This window comes from Oncorhynchus mykiss, chromosome 3 (genome assembly GCF_057628025.1).
Source record: "Oncorhynchus mykiss isolate SJ-2025 chromosome 3, ASM5762802v1, whole genome shotgun sequence".
In the NCBI taxonomy this organism is placed as follows: domain Eukaryota; kingdom Metazoa; phylum Chordata; class Actinopteri; order Salmoniformes; family Salmonidae; genus Oncorhynchus; species Oncorhynchus mykiss.
The window spans coordinates 70,396,518-70,410,101 of NC_143024.1; the positions used below are offsets into that span (position 1 = coordinate 70,396,518).

General features: G+C 40.6%; 1 long non-coding RNA gene across 1 annotated transcript in view; it reads right to left on the minus strand.

Moving 5' to 3' along the window:
- Positions 1 to 623: 623 nt before the first annotated feature.
- LOC149984666 (uncharacterized) overlaps positions 624 to 13,584 on the minus strand; it is a 158,842-nt gene continuing 145,881 nt past the window's right edge. Inside the window, exon 3 of the long non-coding RNA XR_016494799.1 lies at positions 624 to 1,018. This is a non-coding gene — a long non-coding RNA (uncharacterized LOC149984666). The remainder of the gene's footprint in view (positions 1,019 to 13,584) is intronic.

Here is a 13,584-nt window from a genome sequence, read left to right on the forward strand (position 1 = left end):
TGGCCACCCCTCATAGCCTGTTTCCTCTCTGGCCTTTCAAGGGAGTTGTTCTGAGCCACCATGCTTCTACACCTGCATTACTTGCTGTTTGGGGTTTTAGGCTGGGTTTCTGTACAGCACTTTCAGATATCAGCTGATGTAAGAAGGGCTTTATAAACACATTTGATTTGACATGTATTTGATCTTAATCGAATCTGTGAGGAAGACGAAAGAAGTGAAGATGGGATCAGACTACGGCCCCTTATAGAGAGTGGTCCACTATTAGCCGCTACACCTATCTGTCTATGACAGACGTTCTGTGATTGGATATTCCTAGACTCCGCCCCTAACAGGGGACGCTACCTAGAGTGAGAGACTAAGTAATTGAAATGATTGCCTGACAGGCAGTTCTTAGATGAGTAGTAGTTATATTTTGTTGTCCTCACTTTGAAATCAAAGGTGATGTAAATAATTTCAGAACATCATGTTATGTGCCTATGATCATTAACACATGGTGCATGTTAATACTTAATCATATTTATGAGCTGTGTAATGTCATCTAGAAAAAAAAAGAATAGTAGATTATAATTATTCTCAAGGTCAGGTAAAATAATACCTTTCAATGTTACACTCTTCCTGAGGGGTTTTGATTCAAATCAAATGTATTTATATAGCCCTTCGTACATCAGCTGATATCTCAAAGTGCTGTACAGAAACCCAGCCTAAAACCCCAAACAGCAAGCAATGCAGGTGTAGAAGCACAGTGGCTAGGAAAAACTCCCTAGAAAGGCCAAAACCTAGGAAGAAACCTAGAGAGGAACCAGGCTATGTGGGGTGGCCAGTCCTCTTCTGGCTGTGCCGGGTGGAGATTACAACAGAACATGGCCAAGATGTTCAAATGTTCATAAATGACCAGCATGGTCCAATAATAATAAGGCAGAACAGTTGAAACTGGAGCAGCAGCACGGCCAGGTGGACTGGGGACAGCAAGGAGTCATCATGTCAGGTAGTCCTGAGGCATGGTCCTAGGGCTCAGGTCCTCCGAGAGAGAGAAAGAGAGAATTAGAGAGAGCACACTTAAATTCACACTGGACACCGAATAGGACAGGAGAAGTACTCCAAATATAACAAACTGACACTAGCCCCCCGACACATAAACTACTGGAGCATAAATACTGGAGGCTGAGACAGGAGGGGTCAGGAGACACTGTGGCCCCATCCGAGGACACCCCCGGACAGGCCCAAACAGGAAGGATTGATTGGTTAGCCTGATGAAATCTCTGAATTTAAATAGCATCATGGGTAGGGCCTATTCCTTTGTTGCCAGGGCAACAGTGAGTCATATTAATGTAAAACTGAAATGAATGGGAAAATTGCATTTGACTGACTGTCAAACCGAATGACACTGAAGGCAACAGGTCTGTGAAGGATGATAAATTGGGCATGAATCAGAAATGTAAACTGTTGTGTGTTCTGTCTCACTAAACTGAATTTAGACATCCCACATAACTTTCAATTCACTTAAATGCTTACATTTACTTACATTTTGCCTGAGGAAACAGTCTGACAAAATCAAGCAGCAGTCAGAGATTAAATCAACCTGATCCAACAGAAGGCAAAATGGCTGCTGGGTTGTAACTGTCACTGTCTTTTCAAGACATCCAGTGCAATCTACTGTTAAACTGGTTAAAGTCTCAGTCTCACAACTGGGTTTATTATTCTGGACACATATCCTAATTCAAATCAGACTCTGCTTCTTGAAACATGATGAAATGTTGATCCAATGTTGAAGTGGCACCATGACGCCATCAGCTACAAAGTAAGTCAGCATTTTACAACAACCAGAGCATCTATCCACTATACTTTGCATATACTCTACAGAGGCATTTAGGAAATTGGGTGGACCAAGACAGAATATGAAACAAGGCAACCAATGACAACCACTAGTTTCTCCCTATAAACCACTCCACTCCAAATGAGAGCAGTGTCACCCTTTCTGTCACCCTTTTATTGTAAATGTATAGAGCTTTCTGTGAGATTGCTGGTTGGATCAATACTAGCTGGCTCCTGCAGGATTTCTTCCATTCAGACACAGCTGATCGCAGTAACAAAGGGGTAGAGGGCAATCTCCAATTCTCCCCCTGATGTGAATGACAACGAGTCAGGTTTATCTCGCTCACTACTGGAACTTTACAATAATTAACGCTACTAGGGATGTATTCTGACTTGGGATCTGCACACTTACAGTATGTCTCCCAATTACGTCAATTAATGATGTACACAAGTCTGAGTTATTCCATACAGTATCATTAAGTATCTTCCTCCATATAGAACACCCATTCTGCCAGTTACTCTCTGTTAAAGGTCCCCAAAGCACACACATCCCTGGGTCGCTCCTCTTTTCAGGTCGCTGCAGATAGCGACTGGAACGAGCACTCAAACTGGACAGTTTTTTCTCAATATCTTCATTCAAAGAATCAATCATTGACAGTTGTAGCTGCTTTGCATGATGTATTGTTGTCTCTACCTATTTGCCCTTTGTACTGTTGTCTGTGCCCAATAATGTTTGTACTATGTTTTGTGCTGCTGCCATGTTTTGTTGCTACCATGTTTTTGTCATGTTGTGTTGCTACCATGCTGTGTTGTCATGTGCTGCCTTGCTATGTTGTTGTCTTAGGTCTCTCTTTATGTAGTGTTATGTTGTCTCTCTTGTCGTGATGTGTGTTTTGTCCTATATTTAGATATAGAGTTGAAGTCATTAAAGCCAAACAGTTCTATTTTTGTTTCATCAGACCAGAGGACATTTCTCCAAAAAGTACGATCTTTGTCCCCATGTGCAGTTGCAAATCGTAGTCTGGCTTTTTTATGCCGGTTTTGGAGCAGTGGCTTCGTCTTTGCTGAGCAGCCTTTCAGGTTATGTCAATATAGGACTTGTTTTACTGTGGATATAGATACTTTTGTACCTGTTTCCTCCAGCATCTTCACAAGGTCCTTTGCTGTTGTTCTGGGATTGATTTGCACTTTTCGCACCAAAGTACGTTCAACTCTAGGAGACAGAACGCGTCTCCTTCCTGAGCGATATGATGGCTGCATGGTCCCATGCTGTTTATACTTCTGTACTATTGTTTGTACAGATGAACGTGGTACCTTCAGGCGTTTGGAAATTGCTTTCAAGGATGAACCAGACTTGTGGAGTTCTACAAAAAAAATTCTGAGGTCTTGGCTGATTTCTTCTGATTTTCCCATGATGTCAAGCAAAGAGGCACTGAGTTTGAAGGTAGGCCTTGAAATACATCCACAGGTACACCTTCAATTGACTCAAATGATATCAATTAGCCTATCAGAAGTGCCGTGACATTGTATTAGTGATGACTGTTGTTGATCGAACGATTAAAGTTTCTAATTGCGTGATTAACTGAATCAAGCAATTATTAACTCATTAACCTGGGGCACCATGGGAAAACTAGTTTCTATTTCCCAAATTAACTCAAAGAATATCAGAATAGCGATTTTACAACAGTCGCTAATTAACCAGTTTCCTCTCCCAATCTCGTTCTGAACGTCGCATAGCCCGTGAATCTGCACGGACCCGGGCCTCACCAATGAATTCGTACCACACCAATCTTAGTTGAATATTCATTTACTAAAAAGCTAAAATTATGATAAAAGATACACATAGACAAAACACATTATAGGCTATTGATTAGAACTTATGACGGGCCAACACACTATGGCGCGTGTTACCCACGATGGGGATTTCAATAGAGAGAGATAACAGAAAGTACACAAGAGAAATATACATTTGGGTGAATTTGTCAGCTATGCTATTCTAACCCTAGCCTTGCCCGAAACTGCCGCTCTTATGGGTCAGAATATAATGATGTCATTACGTGGGGATTATCTCCGAGGATTCTCTGCGTAGGCCTTCAGCTGTTCGATGACGCGCTACTCCGGTGCATCTCTCTGAGAGTCCTCCCGATGTCAGTGTACTTTTTGGCTTAGGAGTCTGTTCCCTCACCCTTTGCTCTGGAAGGGGTCTTCTGAGGACAGACAGCTCTATAGCTCAGAGCTCACAGCAATGGAATGAAACCCTTTAGATACCACGATTCGATGGGAGATGGAGGCTAGGTGGTTCGACGTGAATTCACTCGCTTAGACACAGCTACTCATCTGTAGCTTGGGTAGAAAAGGATTTCTTTGTCCTCAAACTTGCGTTGCGTTCTGGGTTCGTTGACTTTTTAGACTTTCCTGCAGCTCGGGTCACGTAGTCCTCCTGTAAATTCTTTACTCACAGATTTTATACCCTTGGGTCAGAAGTGAGCGTAACCGCCTTTAGGGCAGTTCTCTGGGCATACCAAGTTTATGAGGCAAGGTCTAGATTTTATTCAAATCCAATTTTAGACAACTAACTTAACATTTCCTCTTCCCCAAAACATTCTCTTTGATTTGGATATTTTCCATACAACGTACAATGTATAAACATCAAACATATACGAGGAAAACTCTTCACGTTACAATCTTTTCGTAATAACGTCATCTATTAACTTTTTATGGCTGCAGGGGCAGTATTGAGTAGCTTGGATGAAAGGTGCCCATATCAAACGGCCCGCTCCTCAGTCATAGTTGCTAATATTTGCATATTATTATTAGTATTGGATAGAAAACACTCTGACGTTTCTAAAACTGTTTGAATGATGTCTGTGAGTATAACAGAACTCTTATTGGCAGGCAAAATCCTGAGTTGAAATCAAAACAGGAAGTCAGAAATCTGAGCTTGTATGTATTCACCAGAGTCCCCAATGAAATCCCCTTGAGATATGAATGATGTTGCACCGCCTAGGGTTCCACTAGATGTCAACCATCAATAGAAATTATAATGAGGCTTCTATGTTGTTGTGGGAGTGAATGAGAGCAGAATATATCAGATGTACATCAAGCAGCCATTTTGTGAACGCACTTTTTCCTCATGGTAGTCACTTGCGTTCCATGGCTCACGAAGACAAGAAGGAATACTCCGGTTGGAACTTTATTGAAGCTATATGTTAAAAACATCCTAATGATTGATTATGTATTTAGTGTGAAATGTTTCTTCGACCGGTAATGTCACTTTTTGAAGTTTTTGTCCGATATAACGCTGACCAGAATTAGCGTTTGGATATGTATACCAAACGCGCTAACAAAAGAAGGTTTTTGGACATAAATAAAAGACATTTTCGAACAAAACAAACATTTATTGTGGACCTGGGATTCCTGGAGTGCTTTCTGATGTAGATCATCAAAGGTAAGGGAATATTTATTTGTTTATGTTGACGCCATCTTTGCGGCTGTGGTGTTTTTACTTTTGAGTGCCGTCTCAGATTATTGCATGCATTTATTTTTCCGTAAAGTTTTTTTGAAATCTGACACAGCGGTTGCATTAAGGAGAGGTATATTTATAATTCCATGTGTATATTATCATCTACATTTTATGATGAGTATTTCTGTTGAATGATGTGGATATGCAAAATCACTTGATGTTTTTGGAACTAGTGAATCTAACGCGCCAATGTAAACTCAGATTTTATTTATGTAAATATGAACTTTATTAAACAAAACATATGTATTGTGTAACATGAAGTCCTATGAGTGTCATCTGATGAAGATAATTCAAGGTTAGTGATTAATTTTATCTTTATTTTTGGTTTTTGTGAATGCTATATTTTGCTGGAAAATGGCTGTGCTTATTGTGGTTTGGTGGAGACCTAACATAATCGTTTGTAGTGCTTCCGCTGAAAAGCCTATTTGAAATCGGACAATTTGGTGGGATTAACAACGAGGATAGCTTTAAAATGATATCAGACACATGTATGTTTTAGGAATTGTAATTATGAGGTTTCTGTGGTTTGAATTTTGGCGCCCTCTATTTTCACTAATAGTTGTCATATCGATCCCGGTATCGGGATTGCAGCCATAACAGGTTTTAACCTTTAATAACAAAACAGAAATGACATACATTTTCATATTCCATCTATCGTCATGACCACCATTGTGGCTAATGGAAACCATTGTTCCAAAGTCCCTTTATTTCATGTTTAATGTTCTGAGGCTGGTTCTCCAAAGTAAAAGGACAAAGGAATTTGTCTGTGGCCTGACATTTACCAGGGGCGTGAGGGGTCATAAAACCCCCCCACATCTTCAGACCATTAGATCTCTCCTCCTCTGTTGGGGTTGAGAGATAATCTGTAGGGTTGTGGTCTCCTGTAACCTGACCTGATCAGGACAGTCATGACAGAAGCTTCTAAAGCCATGACATAATTTTCTGGAATTTTTGAAGCTGCTTAAAGGCACAGTCAACTTAGTGTATGTAAATGTCTGACCCACTGGAATTGTGATACAGTGAATTATTAGTTAAATAATCTGTCTGTAAACAATTGTTGGAAAAATGACTTGTGTCATGCACAAAGTAGATGTCCTAACCGACTTGCCAAAACTATAGTTTGATAACAAGATATTTGTGGAGTGGTTGAAAAATGACTTTTAATGACTCCAACCTAAGTGTATGTAAACTTCTGACTCCAACTGTATATATGTATACATATATATATATATATAAAATATGCATACATCTTTTTTTATCCCAGCCCCCTTCTCCGCAGGAGGCCTTTTGCATTTTGGTAGGCCGTCAATGTAAATAAGAATTTGTTCTTAACTGTCTTGCCTAGTTAAATAAAGGTTAAATACATTTTTTTAAGTAAGATTTAATCACAAGAGCAAGCATGGAAAGCATGCAGAATTCATGGCGTACTAAACACTGATGGTGCAATCTTCACATAAATAGCATTTCAGTAATACCAAGACAGCAGTTTGTAATTATATCTCCAAAAATCTGGAGTTGAACCCATGTCCTCTGTATGTTTCTCCATCTCTCTTGTCGCAGAGGATCTTGGTCAGATGGTGAAGATGATGAGTCTCATCCAGAGGCTTAATCATTAATAATGGACCGTAAAAGAGAGGCTCTTATCAGAGCTCTTCCTCTGTGAGCTGGGGGATTTCAGCAGGCTTCTGGCACTTAATGAACATTTAATAGCTGTAGTTACAAAGTTTCCATTATGGTTATTGTCTAGCTCTGATGGCAAGGGTTGACATTTCAATTTAAAGTATGCTGTTATCTCGCTCCTGCCCTGCAGATCATGACATTCACAATGTGGAGGTCGACACTCGGAGCCGAGCCGTGGCCTCAGGCAGAGAAAACATTACTTACTGAATATCTTCTGCTTCCCATGATAGCAATTTCCCCTGTATCTTTCTAACAGCTAGAGATTCAAACATCTTAATGACTGATAGAGAAGGCAAAGTTAGATCTATCATCTCCCTTAATATTAAATCATCTCACAATCAAGAGCCCATATTGTGTTGTGGCTTGTTGGGATATTCCAGTGAGCAGCACGGAGGTTTGGGCCAGGTTGCGTGTTTTGCTGGGATGGCGACAGTGGGCTCAGACAGTCACGGTGGACTAACTCTTGACACAGGAATCTGCATGAGAACACATTTGATTTATTGCTTCCTCATCTGCCTGACAAGCTGGTTAGAGAGGAACTCAATAGCAGACTCTGCTATCTGCTGTAATTACAACAGATTAGAACTCCAATCCAGAGGGGAACAGTCATCATAGCCTGAGATTAGATTAGACATGTCAAGTCAAGTGATTAAGACATGGCTAATTTACAACTGTCATTTCAAATTCAGAACTATTGTAAAACTGTCAAAAATGTAAAGTATGCTTGTCATGATTAGGTTTGGATGGAGCGTTCTACAGTCATTACAATTTTTCTTTTACTGATTTCCCAAACACATAAAACTGTTAACGTTAAACTCAAACGTTGATAAGAATACATATAAACTTTTAAAAAAGACATTCTTCAAAGTAAGTTGTTTGTGTGCATTTTCATATTACATACTGTACATTTCTCGGCCTTGTTGAACTATTTTGAATCAAACATCATCCTTTTGTGAACTCCAAAACAAATATCAATAAAAACATGTTATGAGAATCTTCGAACAGTCTTAAAACACCTCTTAGACAGTTGGCTGAAATGCACCAACTTTAATACTCACTGTGGACATTAAAGAGGCAAAATATGTTGCTATGGAAAGCAAAGAGAGAACACTAAAAACCATGTGGTGTCTGCAAATGTTGTTCAAATAAAATCACCTGGGAGCATGAGCAGCATTGTGCGGCGCTTTCCTTTTTATGATTCATTCATTCACCTAGAACTCCAGCACCTGCACAAAGTACCTGGGTGTGCATATGTTCTCCTGCTTTTGGGTGCAAACACCTGCCAAACCTCACAACAAAATACTACGGCACCTGTTTGTTGACAATCGGAGTTTGTTTTCAAATGAGATGAGTGAACAGAGAAAATCAAATGCAACATATTAGCGGTGACGCGCTTCCCTGAGAGTCCAGGGTGATTGCAACTGTTTAGGCCTCAGCACATTGACTATCAATGATGACCAGGTGTCAATTTAAAATAACTGAGATTGTGGAATCAAAGATTGGATCAGATTTAGTCTTTGGGATGCAAGTTAGAAGTGATCAGAGATAACAAACTGTCAATGTTTTTCATCTTTGATATTGAACACCTGTGTCTCTGGTGTGATCGGCATGATTTTTGATATGCAATAAGATGCCTCCATGGGCTGTCATTAATGATGTATAAATGTATGAGTTTATAAAAAGTCTCTATGTATCTATATGCAATTATCTAAACTACAGACGAGTGTGTGTTAATGTAATGTCAGCAGCAAATACCCCTACAATATTCCACAACAGAAGACAATCCAACTGGGTACACACTGGTTGAATCAATGTCGTTTCAACGTCATTTCAATTAAATCAATCAATCAATCAAATTGATTTAAAAAAGCCCTATTTACATCAGCAGATGTCACAAAGTGCTGATTCGGAAACCCAGCCTAAAACCCCAAACGGCAAGCAATGCAGATGTAGAAAAGGTGGGGAAAGAGAGAGGGAGAGGGAGAACAGGGGGGAGGAGAAAACAGCAGGTCCGGGACAAGGTAGCATGTCCGGTGAACAGATCAGGGTTCCATAGCCGCAGGCAGAACAGTTGACAGCAGCAGCGTGACCAGGTGGGGACAGCCAGGCCATGTAGTCCTGAGGCGTGGTCCTAGGGCTAAGATCTTCTGGGAGGGGAGGGAGAGAGAGAATTTGAGGGAGCATACTTAATAAGATAAAACAGGAGTATTACACCATATACAGTGGATTCGGGAAGTATTCAGTTCCCTTCCCTTTTTGCACATTTTCTTACGTTACAGCCTTGTTTAAAATTGGATAAATAAATACAATTATCATCATTCTAAACACAATACACCATAATGACAAAGAGATAGCAGGTTTGTAGAAGTTTTTGCAAATGTATATAAAAAAACAAAAACAGAAATACCTTACGTAATTATTCATACCCTTTGCTATGAGACTCAAAATTGAGCTCAAGTGCATCCTGTTTCCATTAAACATCATTGAGATGTTTCTACAATTGGATTCCACCTGTGGTTAATTCAACTGATTAGACATGATTTGGAAATGCACACACCAGTCTATATAAGGTCCCACTGTTGACACTGCATGTCAGAGCAAAAACCAAGCCATGAGGTCGGCGGAATTGTCTGTTGAGCTACGAGACAGGATTGTGTCAAGGCACAGATCTGGGGAAGAGTACCAAAAAAATGTCTCCATCATTCTTAAATGGAAGAAGTTTGAAACCCCTGAGACTCTTTCTAGAGCTGGCCGCCTGGCCAAACTGAGCAATCGGAGGAGAAGGGCCTTGGCCTACGGAGGTGGCCAAGAACCCGATAGTCACTCTGACATAGCTCCAGAGTTCCTCTGTGGAGATAGGATAACCTTCCAGAAAGACAACCATCTCTTCAGCACTCCAACAATCAGGCCTTTATGGTGGAGTGGTCAGACGGGACCCGCTCCTCAGTAAAAGGCAGATTACAGCCTGCTTGGAGTTTGTCAAAAGGCACCTGAAGGACTCTCCGACCATGAGAAACCAGATTCTCTGGTCTGATGAAATCATGATTGACCTCTTTGACCTGAATGCCAAGTGTCACGTCTGGAGGAAACATGGCACCATCTCTATAGAAGCATGGTGGTGGCAGCATCATGCTGTGGGGATGTTTTTCAGCGGCAGGGACTGGGAGACTAGTCAGGATCGAGTGAAAGATGAACGCAACAAAGTACAGAGAGATCCTTGATGAAAACCTGCTCCAGAGCGCTCAGAACGTCAGATTGGGGCAAAGGTTCACCTTCCAATAGGACAACTACCCTAAGCACACAGCCAAGACAACGCGGGAGTGGCTTCGGGACAAGTCTCTGAATGTCCTTGAGTGGCCCAGCAAAAGCCCGAACTTGAACCCGATCGAACATCTCTGGAGAGACCTGAAAATAGCTTTGCAGCAACGCTCCCCATTCAACCCTACAGAGCTTGTGAGGATCTACAGAGAAGAATGGGAGAAACTCCCCAAATACAGGTGTGCCAAGCTTGTAGTTGAGACTTGAGGCTGTAGTCTCTGCCAAAGGTGCTTCAACAAATTACTGAGTAAAGGGTCTGAATACTTATGTAAATATGATATTTCAGTTGTTTTTTATATATATATAAATTTGCAAACATTTCAAAAACCTGTTTTTGCTTTTTAATTATGGGTTGTGTATAGATTGATGAAGGAAAAAAACTATTTCATCAATATAAGAATAAGACTGTAACATAACAAAATGTGTAACAGACTGACCCTAGCCCCCCGGCACATAGACTATTGCAGCACAGATACTGAAGGCTGAGACAGGGGTGCCGGGGGACACTGTGTCCCCTTCCGACAATACCTCCAGACAGGACCAACCAGGCAGGATCTAACCCCATCCACTTTTCCAAAGCACAACCACCACACCACTAGAGGGATTTCAACAGACCACCAACTTACTACGCTGAGACAAGGCTGAGTATAGCCCATTAAGATCTCCGCACGAGCCCGAGGAGGAGCAAAACTGGACAGGAAGATCACATCAGTGACTCAACCCACTCAAGTGAAGCACCCTCCTAGGGATGGCATGAAAGACCACTAGTAGACCAGCTTCCGTAATAGGGTCAGAGGCAGAGAATCACGATGTAGAGAGGGTAGCCGGCCAGGCAGAGACAGCCAGGGCGGTTCGTCACTCCAGTGCCTTGCCATTCACCTTCGCACCTCTGCGCCAGACCACATTCAATCATAGGACCTACAGTACTGGGGAGATGAGCTCTATAGGAGAAAGCCCTTGCCTCCAGCTGTTTCCTTAGAAATTTTACGGACAATAAAGAGGCCTGTGTATTGGAATCGTAGCGTACGTGTACATAAACCTTGAAATGACGTTGGTCTTTTTGGAGAGGCTTATCTAAACGTGTAATGATATGTCCTACCAGTCACCATGGGTTGAAGTAATCATGGCCTCTGGCGGTCATGTGCCCTGTGAATAAGTCATGGACAACAGGGACATGCCCTTCTCACAGTGATGGTTTTCGAAGGATTCCTGAAGAAAGTGCCTTTTTCTGTATGCATTAGTTTAACTCTACACACTCACTGAACAAGATAATTCATGTAATCTATTTCTAATTTAGGCGACCTTTCCTTAATACCTACAATCCAAGGGACCAACAGGCGTCCACTTGAACGTATTGACTAGCTTGTAGAGAAAGATGTTTAATATAGCGTGGAAGCAATGATAAAAAGTTTCAGTGTGATCATGCCTTTTGTTCTTATGAAGAAAAAAAATAATTCCTCTAGCAAATGTGAGTAAACTTCAGCCATAAGTAGTAAATAACATGTTACACAAATTTCATTACAGATGACCTGTATAATTGGACAATTCACTTTCAGGGCAAAAAAAGGTGTGCAAAAATTGTATACAGTAGGCTACTAGCAAATTGCATAATTTCATTTGACATTAATCTAATGAGATTTCTACTAAGAGTTAGAATAATATTATAGTCTTTGAAGGGTATTTATCCATAATACAGCACATGACTAATAAACACTGCTTAATGGTCCTTAGTGCAGAGGTCATTTCTATTTATATACAGCATACTGTAACAGCTCTGCAGGAGTGCATGCACTTTGAAATTGTAGGTCACTCAGATCTCAGATTTACCCATTTGTACATTTAAAAAATATAAAATATAGTTTCTCTAACACATTATTCATTTAAAAATATGGAATGGGTTAAAGGGGAGAACTATGTGATGGTACCAGCTGGGGATATTATATATATATATATATATATATATATATATATATATATATATATAGTGCAGACATGAATTATGGAGATTCACAACATATTTTTTGTATTCTTTTTTATACAAGGGTCATCTATCAGTGCGCAGGGGCAAGCACACCAAAGGGACAAAAGATAAAGTGCACTTGTGAAAAGGCTGTCAGTTAGTAAGTTGGACTTCAGAGGTCTCAGCCTTTGAAATCACCAAAGGCAGCACCTGAGCCAATGAGATAAATAAAGGCTTCTGTTTTTTGAGAGCCAATCAGTAATACTCAGAGGACAGCAGAGCCAATTCATCTCTTTGGTGACATGAGCTTTGTAGGAATGGCCTGGTTAACTTCTGGTGGCATGCTGAGACGACAGGAAAGATATCCCGCTGCTTTTCCCTCTCATCTCATGCTCACAAACCATGACGCTCCCTGCTGCCAGAAGCAATCTTTGAGGTGTATTGTCTTGTGTTTTCTCATTTTGCTTTACACAATATAATATTTGTTGAGTTTTCTTCTAATTTCATTGATCTATTAATAGGAATGTATTGTCAAAACATGGATAACACCCATGTGAAAAGATTTCAGCAGCCGAAAATACTGATAGATTTTTACTGAAGGATTTCCTAAGGCTTAGTGCATAATATCTATGTGCTGACATACAAACTGGTACACCAACATGTCTTCTGCCTCAATGCATCAAAGCTGGCGAGAGTGTCTCTTCCAGGGCTGGATTGTGGATTGGAAACCTTTCACTCTGCTATTTGTTTTTACTCCTGCTTAGAGAAAGAATGCTGGTCCAACTTGTATGGGGATGACCATCCCTTTGTACTATAAAAACCATTGAACACCCTCCCCCTCACAGAATGAACTCAAAATAATGGTTAAGACAACAAATAACAATAGCTGTGTTTATAAATGTGGATATCTACTTTGATTTTGTGGCACAGTCGATGCCACGCAGGGCTGCGTGCCAGAAGGTTGAGGGTTCCTCGACCACCACAGAGTTTACTCTCCCTGCATGATTCATTACTTCACGATCAGAGCTGGTTGCAGACAATCATCAGCTAGGGGGAATCTGATATTCAACATTTTGATGCCATATTTACAATTATATCAAATATATGCAATGAATTTTCCACCAACAGGTGTCAGTGGCAATGCACCACATAACCAATAAACAAAACATACCGACATGGTTTCTGTTTTCAACATCACAATGAATAGACTATGTCAATCTCGACAAACAGAAAATACATCCTCCCTACCTTGTATTCTTACCCAGTATCGAAATCTTGGTTTGACAATCTC